The 13,522-nt window shown below is 34.1% G+C and overlaps 1 protein-coding gene across 9 annotated transcripts in view; it reads right to left on the bottom strand.

The window, feature by feature from the left end:
* The window catches only part of CHST15 (carbohydrate sulfotransferase 15), a 966,917-nt gene that overhangs the window by 839,156 nt on the left and 114,239 nt on the right, over positions 1-13,522 (bottom strand). For 2 of the 9 annotated variants that reach the window (XM_044056008.1, XM_044056010.1), the window contains exon 2: positions 7,716-7,803. The exons of the other annotated variants lie outside the window; for them this stretch is intronic. The gene's annotated coding sequence lies outside the window, so the exon portion shown is untranslated. The remainder of the gene's footprint in view (positions 1-7,715; positions 7,804-13,522) is intronic. 9 annotated transcript variants of the gene reach the window in all.

Raw genomic sequence — 13,522 nt, 5'->3', positions numbered from 1 at the left:
TTAGTCTTTTTTATATGATAATTATATTTATACTGGGCTAATTTGAGATTGTTTATTTGGGGGGAAATGCTTATTTTAATGCAAATGGCTAGGGAATATGTTATCAGTTATTCTGTTATGAGTCCGTTTATTAAGGGAGTATATGCATTCAGATTTCTGTGTATTTAAGAAAGTTATAAGGGTCTGTTAACCAACACACTTACCCAATTAATAACTGTATAAAGAAATATTCATTTTATCTAAATGGAGAGCAACTCAATGGTATATTCTTAAAGATGACAGATGTATTTTCTGAATTATTTCAAGGGATCTGTGAAGTTGGTTAAAGGAAAAAGATAAATTTCTGGATGATCAGTTATTGAATCCCCAAATGACTTGAGGAGCAGTTATTAAATCCCCAAATGACTTAACCATCATACAGGAAGGTTTGCCCTAAATAATAACTGGTGTCAAAATCATGACAATGCCCTTTGAGAAATTAACCAATTGTTTGGCATTTGGGAATTTGTGTGTACAGTGGCCCAACCTTTGACCAACATGTGCCCAGAGTTACAAGAAAGCCTTTCTATATTGCATAGCTTATAAACAAATTGTGACTAGATCTAGAGATGTTGTTTTCCCCCTTTATAAAGCTCTCATTAGGTCAATCATTTTGTAATAATACCCACTTTGGCATGTATTTGTCCAATGAAACAATTGGAATACATTCAGCGATACCTTACTAAAAGCATACAAGTCCTAAACAATAGGTCTTGCATGGACCATTTCAAAGATTTATTACTATACTCAGTATCCTTCAGAGTGCTTAGAGGTGACATGTCCGGCATTCAAGGCATCCTCCAACCTAAGTCAGGTGGACCTACTGAACAGCAGCAAGTCAAATGTCATCAGAAATACTCAGTTCAGTTATTTAAACTGAATGTTGTGGAGAGATGGATATATATCACAGAGGCAACCAATCTCCCAGGAAGACTATCCATAAAAATAAAACAAAGCTCATCCGTCCATATTCAAATGCAACTTAGATCTAAGGATGGGTAATAGAAAATGTACTCCAGGATTGCCCCTTATGCCACTAATGGATAGAGGCAGTTCCTAAATGCTGCATCTCTTACATGGATCTCCTCAAATTATCTATGGTATGATCACAGTTATTCTCACTAGGGCTAATATACAATAATCAGCCATGGGATAGGTCACACCAATCAGAAAATGTTAATTCAAGCACCGAAAGGGAATTGCCTAAGCTTAAAATGTCCTCCAAGTGAACCTATGTTGTGGTAGTAAATAGTTATAAAAAAATTGCCCTTTTTAGATCAATAAGTACCTCTCTCACCCTCCACCCCCCCCCCCCCAGTCTTCAACAGCTTCCGGCACCTATGCACATACAGAAAGCAGAAAGGTGTAAGGCAACATGATTAGTGCATCACTAAAGAGTGAAATATACTAGTCACAATACTAGCACACAGTGCAGTTTATTATTGTCTATATAAAATGGATTGTCCATTTTAAATACATTCACCTGGATTATATAAAGTATGCATATCCTGAAATGGATGCATATTTTTCTATTGCAAGCCATTCACCCTTTGAACTTTTTTAAACTGTCTTTTAATTTAATTCATTTTCATCTGGTGTAGATTTGGTCACTACAGTTTACAAATAAGCCTCATGCATCACATCACTACACATTCCATACATACTTTTACCATAAATGAACTCCTGGTTAAAGTTTAGGAAAAACTTCTGTCACTCTTTTTAGTGTCTACTCAAATGGCATGGCAAACTAAATGTATTTTATTAAGCATTAACACTAGTGATCCTTCTGTCATTGTTTAGAACAAAAGTGGCTATGCTGTGAAGGGGCACAGAAAAATACATAAGCTGTTTTTATCTATCACATTTTTGTGATATGTGGGCAGTGAACTGCAAAGGATATAATTAGTATGAAATGGGACTCTGAACAAGGCATTCATGTTAATGTATTGTTTAAATTGACTTTACAAGGGGAAAGTGCTACATAAACCATTACAGAGAATTTCAGTAAGAAATGGTATAATAGAAAACCTTTAAAATATAGTAATTTCTCAGGTGAGACATATAGGCAGCAGATTGCCTCTTGACATTTTATTCATGCAGTCTAAGCCCTTTAGTATGTGTCTGAACTGTAATTGCTTTTACCTGGTAGCATAAGACACTTCATAAATGCTACACAGAATATATCATTGTTGTAAATCTGGGAAAGCACGCTGTGGGTCATATTTTTACTGTAAGAAAGAAATACTTTCACCTGCAAAGAATCGGATGCAAGCATCCAGAATGCTGTTAATTTCTAAGGATTTCACATAGACAGCATTAAAAAACTACAAGCATTTTTTCCCAAAATTTTAAACTGCCTGAGCATTGAAGTATTGTAAATACCTCAGTGTATGCTTTCTTTATTTCTTCTGTATTTAGTAGTGTCTTTTTGTCATTTCTCCTGTCTACAGCAGATGTGATTTTCAGCATCATATCAAAATCTTGAATTTGTGCTTAGAGTACAGATTACCTTCAAAGATTAAATTGATATTGCAATTGGGATAATCAATAAAAAAAGTCTGATAAGCTGTAAAGACCTGGTTATGTAGTGAACTTGAGATAAACATACTAAAATTCGTAGAATACTGAACATATTTCTACATAATTCACTTGAGGTACATATTTTTTCTTTTTTATCTATGACAGACGTTTACCACATAATTTTTAATACCATGTTACTTGATCAAATTAAATATTCACTCATCTGCTGAAAGAGTGTTTTCTCAGTACTTATTTGGTTAATTATCTTTCAACAAACTTGGGTACTGAAAGCCTGTTCTGTCAAACAGGTTTGGAATTTCTAACTACAACTTTGAGGCTGAACAACCTAGTAATTTGTTGTATTAAATGGAGTGCAGGCTGTGAAGCTCCTGGGTGGTAATATAGAAGACTTACCCACTATATGGAATATGTTAGTAGTTCCACTAAATGGGTTTACAGAACTAAGATTACATGAAAAGTGACTGGATTAGTAGTAATGTGACTGTTTTCTCACAAGAACCAGAAAAGCAGCTATTACTATATTTAAAGAAAAAATATGACAAGTGAACAGGAACTGTCAGATTAATCTTCCCTGGAAAGGTGAGAATGTGTTATAAGCAGTAGAAATAAATAAAATAACTTGGTAATAATAGAGAACTTAAAATTACACTACATTAAAAAAGGTCAGACTTAAATCATTTAAAAACAACAGCAATATATTACAAAATGTGGCCTCCAGCTTGGCAACTGAGATATGATAAACCATAACTGAGCAACACATCAGATGACAAGAGAAACAATTAGGATTTAACCATTATAAGGTGAATACCTACTTCTAGGTGCTGATATCTAAACATACGATTGACATTTATTTTGGAAATAGGTTCCTTTATGCAGTCAGCTAAATAGCACAAAACATTTTGTAATCAGCAATGACAAATTGCTCCAGAGTTGATTAGTTCTTTTTCAGTATGCATCTATTCTCTTTTAGCAACCATTTATGTCTCTGGAACTATACATTCTTTATTAGTTTTACATCTTCGTTCTTTTAAATATTTGCATTCGAAAGGTTTTACATACAAACTAAACACTTGTAGGGTTGTCACCTTCTCAAATGTCTAAAATGGGACATTTTTAATGGAAACATTTAATTTTATAAGACAACCCATACTCACAACCACTGCAATGGGCTGACCTCTGTATTCTTTTGCCAAAATAAATTTGCTTTCTTTGGGAGGACCTCACTAGTGTCATTTGGGCTACTAATGGCATTGGACAGTCTAGGTATGTTTTATGCCTTACATTGATAGAATCTACAGTGATTGGACAGGAAGTTTTATTTCTATCATCAACAATGTAGTTGTGAAATTGTGGTGTTGGAAGTGGTGGACTGTTGACTGTCTCACACATAGAATAGGGTATTAAGCTATGCACTATTGACAAGATGTCTCCTGTGGTCCAGTGTATGGATTTCCACAGTCTAAGTTGTCCTACCGTGATACTCTGAGCAAGTCACTTAACAAATAAATACTCCTGGGCTGACTCAAAAAAGGTCCAAGTGGACTTAGGTTCATAAATGTTTACCAGGTTAATGGCTGTAAGGGCCTTTTTAAGCCTAGCCATTCATCCCAAATCTTTTACAAGGTGTAGTATCCTTGATAAGTGTAAGCATGGGTGTGGGATATGAAAAATTACAAGCAGGGACCTGGGACATGAACCACTACAGGTTGCCTGTGTCCATTACAGACATAGTTGCCAAGCCAGGGATGAATTTCCTGTTCGCCATCCAATTGTCCAAGTTACACTTGAATTGGGTTAGGTAGGAAAAGGAGGAATTAATTCAAAAACATATTTCTTTAATTGATACAACAAATAAAACAGTTGCCTGTTCTTTAAGCAATGCACGAAATGTTTCATTTGTGCAGTTATATCATCAACTTATAAGTAATTCCTTTACTTCAGTCTCTGTTTAACTTTTATCTATTTAGTGATCATTTATGTTCCATATTAAAGTATTACAAAATGTTCTCAATTTGTTGATTTTGAGATTCTGATGCATCAAATCATGATCTGACTCCAGTAAATTAACATATGTTTTTTTCACTATCCCTGATGCAAGTTTTAATACTTGGTGCTACTGAATTGGACAATTGATACATGTTTGTAAAGTAGAGAAAATACATACTGAAAGGACACTGATTTATAACATAATATACACTTTTCTATCAGACAACCTTCAGTCTACAGAAAAGTAATCAAAATAAAATGTGGAAGGATTGAAGAACACCACTGTAAGCAATAAAGAGGAGAAAGACAGACATTGACAACATGACTCAAGCTGTGGTTATACAAATTGTATGCTTCAAATGTAATAATCGATGAAAACAGTGGGATTAATAAGACTAATGGCGGTGAAGATCATTCCATTGTAACACTTGATAGAGCAGATATGACTGAATTAGAAGTTGAAGATTATTCTGATTTGGTCAAAAAAAGATACTCCTGTAACCTGAAATTCAGTTATTAGAAGAACTGATACTTACATTTGCAGAGAAGATAATGAACATTGAATAGTGTTATGCCAAAAGCAGAAATAAGGGATGTAAGACGGGTCTTAAAATGCCTTAATGTAAGGAAGTACGGATCTCTTTTTATTCATGTCAGTACAAATTATCTCACCCACAAGAATTTTCTCACTGTTAGTAGGAACTTACAGCCCTCTTAGATAGCATAGCCTGAATAGGTGTTAGGACATATTTTTTCACAAATAATATATGGAATGGGGAGTCAGAACACCATGAATGAAAAGATTTTTTTGGGTAAATACCTACATGAAAAAAGTGTCCAATTTTAAAAAATGGAAAAGAGTAGCGCATCCAAGCCTAAATTTGGTCACACATGTTTAGACAGGGTGGAATGTAATTGGCAGTATCGGGGAAAAGAATTTTTGCAGCAGATATTTTGCAATACTCGACAAACACAAGGAAGAATGTTTGCTAGGATGAAAGATTAATAGTTTACACATAGCAGCATTTAATGCATTAATGATGGAGGTTAATGCTAGGAGCATTAATAATAAAGTTTTTTTATCACAAATTTGATATGTTCCCAAAAAGATTGATGTTGTTATTGTTTGTGAAACATGGTTAAAGAACAATGACTGGAAATTCAAAAAACGACAAAAGAGGCTCACCACGGCTTATTCCGAAATGTTTAATATGGACAGAACACAAAATCTAGTAGTAAGCGCTTTCACATTTTAAAAACATTTAATCAGACATTAACTTTAAATTTAACCATATTAAACATTTTGGAATAAGCCTTGGTGAGCCTCTTTTGTCATTTTTTTGAATTTGCAGTATTGGTCTGAAGAGGCACGTTATTCAGGACTGTTTGGTTTTGTATCCAACAATGACTGGAAACCGGTTCTGTCAAGGGGCAAATGTTTTTACTGTAACAGATGTTTTAACAAAAAATGAGGTAAAGGTGTTATGATAGGATCTATATTACATTATCGAAAACCAAAGTCAGCGAACACCTGTTTGCCGACTAATAATCAGCAAACTGTCATTTTCACGAATGACCACTACAGTAAATTTTTTCCTAGGGGACAAAAATCACTTGGCCATCATTGTGAAGTTGCCCTTTTCCTCATTGTAGTGTGATCTCAGAGTTGGTATATTTAGTTATGGAGGTATGGGGGGGGGGGGGCACAGTCTTCCAGTTTGACAGGTTTGGAATACTGTCTCGTTTTTGTTTGGCCAAATGATTTTTCCCCTAGGAAAAAATTTGTTGAAGTGGCCATTCGCAGAAATGACAGTCCACTGTTTAGTGGTCAGCAAACAGGCATTTGCTGACTTGGGTTTTCAATGTTGTAACATAGACCCATTACGATAGGGATTAAAGATAGTTATAACACCTGTGATTATTAAATGTTTAGTAATAACATAAATGCTATAGACTGTGTAACTGTGACAATAAAGACAACCCTTGAAATTATAACAATTGCTGGAGTGTATAGATGACCAAAGTCAAGTGCTGATGACCTAGAGGAATCCATACATTTCTTGCACGAAACACAAAAGACAAGAATAGTGGCTGGTGACTTGAATTTACCAGAAACAGGCTGGAATAATATTGATTCAACAACATTAGTAAGGAAATTATTCACAACATATATTCAGGAACAGCAATTGCTACAGATTGTAAAAAAGCCTACCAGGGAACGAAACGTACTAGTCATTGCTTGTGTTCCTTAAGAAATTACTGTTACTTCATGTCAGGTTTTACCACCATTAATATGTACTGATCATGGGGTTATAAAGGCTAATTTGTTACTAGATAATTCTGTCAAACTTAAATCTAAACCAATGCACAGAATATTAATAACAGTTTATAATATTAATAACAGATTATAAGAAAGCAAAACACTTACTGTGTAAAACTAATTGGAGTGATGTGTTCAATGGAAAAACTGCAGAATGAATGTGAATAGTTTTGTAACAGAACTTGTTTGAATGCCAAAAATCACAAACATGTTTAACATCAGAATCTAGGAACATAATGTCAGGAGGATATATGTCCATAAGAACAATATATTTGATTAAGATGAGAGAAAAATACAAGAAATGGAAAACAGTTCAAACTACAACTTTGAAAAGTGAAATAAAAAGCTGGACAAATAAATTAAACATAGTGTGAGAAAAGATCAAGAAAAATTAGAAGAAAATGTATATAAAGATATTAAGCATAGCCTGAATGGCCAACTGTTAGCAGCATTATTTTGAGCTCCTTAAACTACACCAAATTACAGGAAATTAAATTATCTAATTTATTTGAAAACAAGACAAAACTGTTACTAAGCTACTAATCTAAAGATATACCAACTTTGAGGATTTTACCTAAAATGTTTCCTGTCAAATTATTTTGGAGAAAAAGCATCATTGTGGAAATGAGCAACATAAAGAACTCTGACTCATTACTGAAGAAGGATATACAACAAATGTCTTCTGCTCTTCAGGATCTCTCCTTAAAGAGGGACAAATTTACAGATAAACTTGAAATTCTTAGAGAGAACTGTCAAAATCAAACTGGCATCCTAAAAGAGATTCTTCAACAACACAATCTAGATTAATAGATATTGAAGCATCACTTACTGATACCAATGGAAGGCTCAAGGAAGAAGAGAACCATGTTGAATTTCTTACCCAACAAAATAATTGGTTACCCAACAAACTCGATGACCTAGAAAACAGAGAAAGAAGAACTAATATAAAGATTGTTGGTCTTCCTGAAAAGACTGAGGATGAGAACCTAATTTTATTCTTAAACACTTGGCTCCCAGAATTACTTGATTTAAAGGGAGGCTTATCTAATGGTATTGAGAGAGCCTGGAGAGCAATAGGGAAACCAATGCCATCATCAGCGTCTGTTTCTCCCAGGTCCATAATTGTCAAATTTCTATCATACCTGGACAAAGATCTTATTCTCAAGTCAGCTTGGAGGAAAAGCTCACTAACCTATAAGCAGCACCAGATAAGATATGACAATGACTATTCTTCAAGAGTTCTACAGCAAAGGAAGAAAGCCTGGCCATTAGTAAAATTGTTAAAACAAAATAAAATACAAACCCATCTCATATACCCAGCAAAAATCAGAATTTTTTATTCAAATGACTTAAAAACTTTTAACACTATAGAAGAAACCATATCCTTCATCAAAAACAACAATATAATCCCCATTCTTGAAGATATGGACTGGACAAGTTCTTCCACATTAAAACGATCTCCTGAGAAAAACAACTGGTCAGAAGTGGGGAAAAAGAAACAGAAAACTGAGCTTAAAAGCTATACTACTTCCAAATCTCTCAAAGTATCTACCAAATCTTGAGTTTTTAATCTTCTGAACAAAAAAAAGAAATAAAAATAAAAATAAAAAGCATGTATTCTCATATGTCTTTTTTACCTTACAATATATGATACGATTTTATTGATAACTTGCTATATACATATAGTACTTCTTAATTTCTAGATATCTGAATATCTAAATATACATGAATGGAGGGCTATATCTGTTGTGGTTAACCTTTGTCCCACACTTAGCTTTCTATTCATTTCACTAATCATTAGCCTTTTAAGCAAATAACATTAACCTAGCACTGTTATAATAATTTGTTCCACTAGTTTTTCTTGTGGCAATGCTTTTAAGTTAATTGTTTTATTTATTAATTAGCTGTTTCCTCTGGGATTTTTCAAGATTCATACCTATAGTTGATATGAGACACAGATTATACAAAGAAAAAACGACTACATTTTGTATTTTAACAGTTTTCACAAACAGAATATTCGCGCACTCTCTCTTCAAATCTTGAGAGCATGCACGTACTCGAGCTTCATGCACATAGTCTTTATTAAACAGCAATCCTTCTTTTAGCTTATAAAACAAAGTCCATTTCTCTCTATCTACACAGAGAGAAGCCTAGTACAGTTTGACTTCATTTTCTACAGATGCATACTCATTATTATTAAATACATGTCATTCCCTGTACTGTATATTGTAGCTTATTCATACTCACAGCGTATGTTTTAGAAATAATCCATCTTAAGCATAAAAGGGGAAAATAAAAAGAAAATAGCTGGTTTAATCATCCTTTACAGCACATATCTTAGCTAAGGAGACTTCAAAAAATGATAGGAATTTGTTCTGTATTTACATAGCTACACGCATACGCGAACTATAGGAAAGGCTTCTTAAAGGGGAAGTGCAATTCAGACTCCTTAGTTATAAGGGCTAGTTAACTGTTAACACGGGATCCCCTAGATACCCGTTGTTTGCTTAAAAGTACATTTATCAAAAAGAAAAGAAAATATACTATTATTATAGTTTCTTTTCATCATGTTGATTATAAATGAGCTTATTTACATCTGATTTAAAGCATTGCAGTTTGTAGAAGACTGTCATTTTTACAACATAATTTAGGAAAACATAGAAAAATCTTGCCTTCTTAAACTTTAATACAACAGAATTTAAAAAGTATACAAGTTTTATAAAATCTGGTACCATAGTGTACTGTCAGCTTGCTAGCAACTAAGCTAGCCACAGGCTTGAATTTCATTACTTTATTCTTCCTAATGATTTGTTGGTAGCATACTCTCAGGGAAAGTGATTAATCTTCATGATAAATATGTGCAAATTGTAGTGGCAGTGAAACAAATGCAAAAGAATGCTAAAACATATGTAGGTTCATAGGTTCATACTAGGCTATCTGCCCTAGGGCATTTATAAGCCTAGCCAGAGTGTGTTTGGCTTTCGCCACCCATTTTAAATGAATTTTGCTATGCCCTTTTTCGAGGTTAGTATACTGTACCTCTGTCTAACAGTGACACAGAAGTGATACCCGGGGTAAACCTACTATCTCCCATCCACTCATCAAGATTCCTCTTGAAGAGAGTCAATGAGGGACTCTGCCTAACCTGGACTGGGATTTTATTCCAGAGTGAAGGGAGCCTCTGGGTTATGAATCTGTCCCTCCAGCATGTCCTATTTATTTCAGTGCTAAGGTTCAAGTCTATCGAGTACGTAGCTCGATGGGATTTGGATTTTCTGAGGTGCAGCATGTCCATTAATTCCAGGTTGGACATGGCTTTATACATCAGGTACAGATTGTCTCTGAGCAGGCAGTATGCCACTGAGTAGAGCTGGAGTTTCTTTAACCCGGCAGCATATAGCATCTGTTTGAACCCTTTGATCCTCTTGGTGAGATACTTTTGGGGTCTTTCCAGTTGCTGCAGGTGTCTGGTAAGGTACATCCCAAAAGGGGCATTGTACTCAATTATGGGCCTGATGAGGGATGAGTAAAGAGGCACGATGACCTCCCCTGATCTAGATGTGAATCCCTTCATGATTAGGAGGGATATATAAAATGTTTTTCTAACCACTTTGGCCACGTGGTTGTCAAATGAGAGATTGCTATCAACTTGGGTCCCCAGGTCCCTAATTACTTCTTCCGTACTTAATGGATTACCACCTATGTGGTAATTTGTGGGCACTTTGTTTTTGCCAAAGGGGATAACTATACACTTTTTGGCGTTTAGCTTGAGGCCATGGCTCTGGCACCAGTTGTCTGTTTCTATGAGGCCCTTTTGTAGGATGCTTGGGTTGGCTGGAGAGTCAATTATGACACCCAGTTTGCAGTCATCTGCGAACTTGGTCAGCCACAGTCCTTCCGTGTTAGCCTGTACCTCTGAGAAATATATACTGAACAAGAGAGGTCCCAGGACTGAGCCTTGTGGGATGCCACTTGTAACTGGTTTGGAGTCTGACATGGCTCCAGCAATTCTAACCATGTGGGTTCTGTCCTTGAGCCAGTTTGCAACCCATCTAGTGGCATAGGGGTTTATATTTAAGCTGGTGAGCTTATCTATAATGCCCGAGTGGGGTATTGTATCGAAGGCTTTTGCAAGGTCCAGGTAGGCTGTGTGGACCACCTTCCCCTTGTCAATGGCCTTGGTGACTGTTTCAAAGAAATCGACCATGTTTAAGAGGCAGGATCTGCCCTTAACAAAGCCGGACATGGTTAAATTGCACAAACTGAACACTCATTCTCAGACAAGCAAATGGAATTGGGATGTATCCTTTTCTTAATACATGGGTGACAATATTATGCAAGAAATTGTTTCCATTCACTAAGAAGTTATACAGAAGACCTGCTGTTCTAAAAGTGCTACCTCTCTAGACACTGTACTATATTAAAAGCTTTCACCTGTCCTTAGGCATAAATTGCAAGCTACTGAGAACTGCTTTCTTTTATGTAAGGGCCTCTCAACCTCTGATCTTACTCTTTCTCAACTATTAACATATTTTAACTCTATCTTCCCCTCCCTGCCCTGATCAGACTATCATTATCCAACAGCATTTACAACCTGACATATTAGCATGTAAAACTGAAAATTGTGCATTTTTTCATAATTGTTGCAACACCAAATGAATTGCTACTGCACAATGCTTGTTGTATATTTTTACTTTCTGTAGTGTTTTTCATATCTACAACTTATTGCTTCTTTGTTCCACTTTTTCTTCTTTGTGAGTTATTTTATCTGGTCGCGACATGAAAATGGTTAGTTGTGATTAAAATACTACCTAGAGAAAGAAATGTGTGAGGAAAGGAGAAAAAAACATAAAATAAGCTAGTTTTGGAAAAGTATGCCATGACCATTGACTGATATTCTATTTGTTTAGTGGATCTCATGTATCATCATTCACTAACACACTGATCGTGAATGGGTTAATCTAAGTGATGTCACAGTTGTGGTTCTGTCACACAAGCCCTACATATGCAAGTCCTGGCACTCTGTCTTCCAAGTAAATGTGTAAAATATGCTGTGTGTCAAGAAATAGGCAGATATTAGTTATTCTATCTAAACAATAAGCCTAATTGAATTATTCTTTTGAAATAACATTTAGCTCTCTACTCAGTTGGACAGTATAATATTTTGTCCTATACCATATAGAAGTTTCTCATATTATTGCATCATTTGTTAAGTAAAGAATAGTAAACTGAATATTATATGATGTTTCAACTTTCTATATGATTTGATTCATACATATGTTTCTTCACTGACTATATGTAATAACTAGTATGAATCCTGTTTTGCATTTTAGTCAGTGACAGTCATTCACGTTGTCATCAGGACTGATTAGGCAAGTGAAAAAAGATAAGTTAGAAGAGATATAAGGTTTTTATTGATTATTATATACTCTCATGTTCTTAGGGCAGTATCCTGAAACAAAATTGTCATAAATGCATAATTTTACTGAAATATGGCCTGTAATATTAGATGTGAACAAGAAATTTGTCAAAGGATAATTTATAACTTCTTAAAACCAATATTTATAAAATTCAGTCAACAAAAGTTCATCTGTCTATCAGTTCATATCAGATTTTATACTTTTAATTAATAATATTTAAATTTAAGGTTAGATGTCATGTCACATTTAAATAGTTCTATGTGCATGTTTTTGTTTTGACTTAATATTATTAATAGTATACATCAATTTTTTTCTTGAGTTTCGTTATGGTAGGAAATAGTTATTTTATTATTGTATAAAGGGTTAATCACATGAGTTCTTTCTCACATCTCTGCTTAAGGAAAATGGGATATTAATAACTTTCTTCTATTATTAATTTTAATTCAACTAACTTATATTATTATGTTTTTCCTGTATTCATACTGGAGCTCAAGCTCACTTTATTTGATTCATTTTTTGGTTCGATGGATTATCTGATAGAGCAATTCACCTCTATCAGATTAGGGGTGACTTTCACTCCATATCTGAAATTGGTTTTTATGATTAATTTACTTCTTAAGAAATATGTATTTAATTATAATTTCTTATTTTTTTTTATTAATCTGGACTAAAATAAACTATCATTATCATTCTAACATAAGAAGAACATGCATATTACCAAAATCATTCTCTATAAAAATTATTAATAACATTATACAACATTTAGTCTTGCTTAATACTACTACTAAACTTCATTCAAATATAACATATTAAATGGGTTTAACATTATCTCTACATGTTAATGGATTAAATAATCCAAGGAAAAAAGCCAGTCTTTTAAAATACTTAAAAATCAACAATATGCAAGTAACATTTATACAAGAATCCCACTTTAAGGCTAATGATAAATTTATGTGGAATCCTATGGAATATATAATATTATCTCACTCATCTTTCAAGAAAAAAACTAGAGGTACCATAATATTATGGAAATAAATATCACTATGCCACAAATCATATTTAAATATGAAGATAAGGAAGGACTACTAACAATAGTAATAATAAAATATAATAACAGAATTTAGACTTTAGCTAATATTTACTGGTTTCCAGGTATAGGGATGGTAACAGTGAGGAAACATACAAATCTAATCAACAGAGTTCAAAAAGGGGTTCT

Source organism: Protopterus annectens, chromosome 14.part0, assembly GCF_019279795.1.
Source record: "Protopterus annectens isolate FY-2018-M chromosome 14.part0, PAN1.0, whole genome shotgun sequence".
Lineage (NCBI taxonomy): Eukaryota > Metazoa > Chordata > Ceratodontiformes > Protopteridae > Protopterus > Protopterus annectens.
Note: the sequence above shows the minus strand (reverse complement) of the source record. Positions and strands in the feature narration are given on the sequence as shown.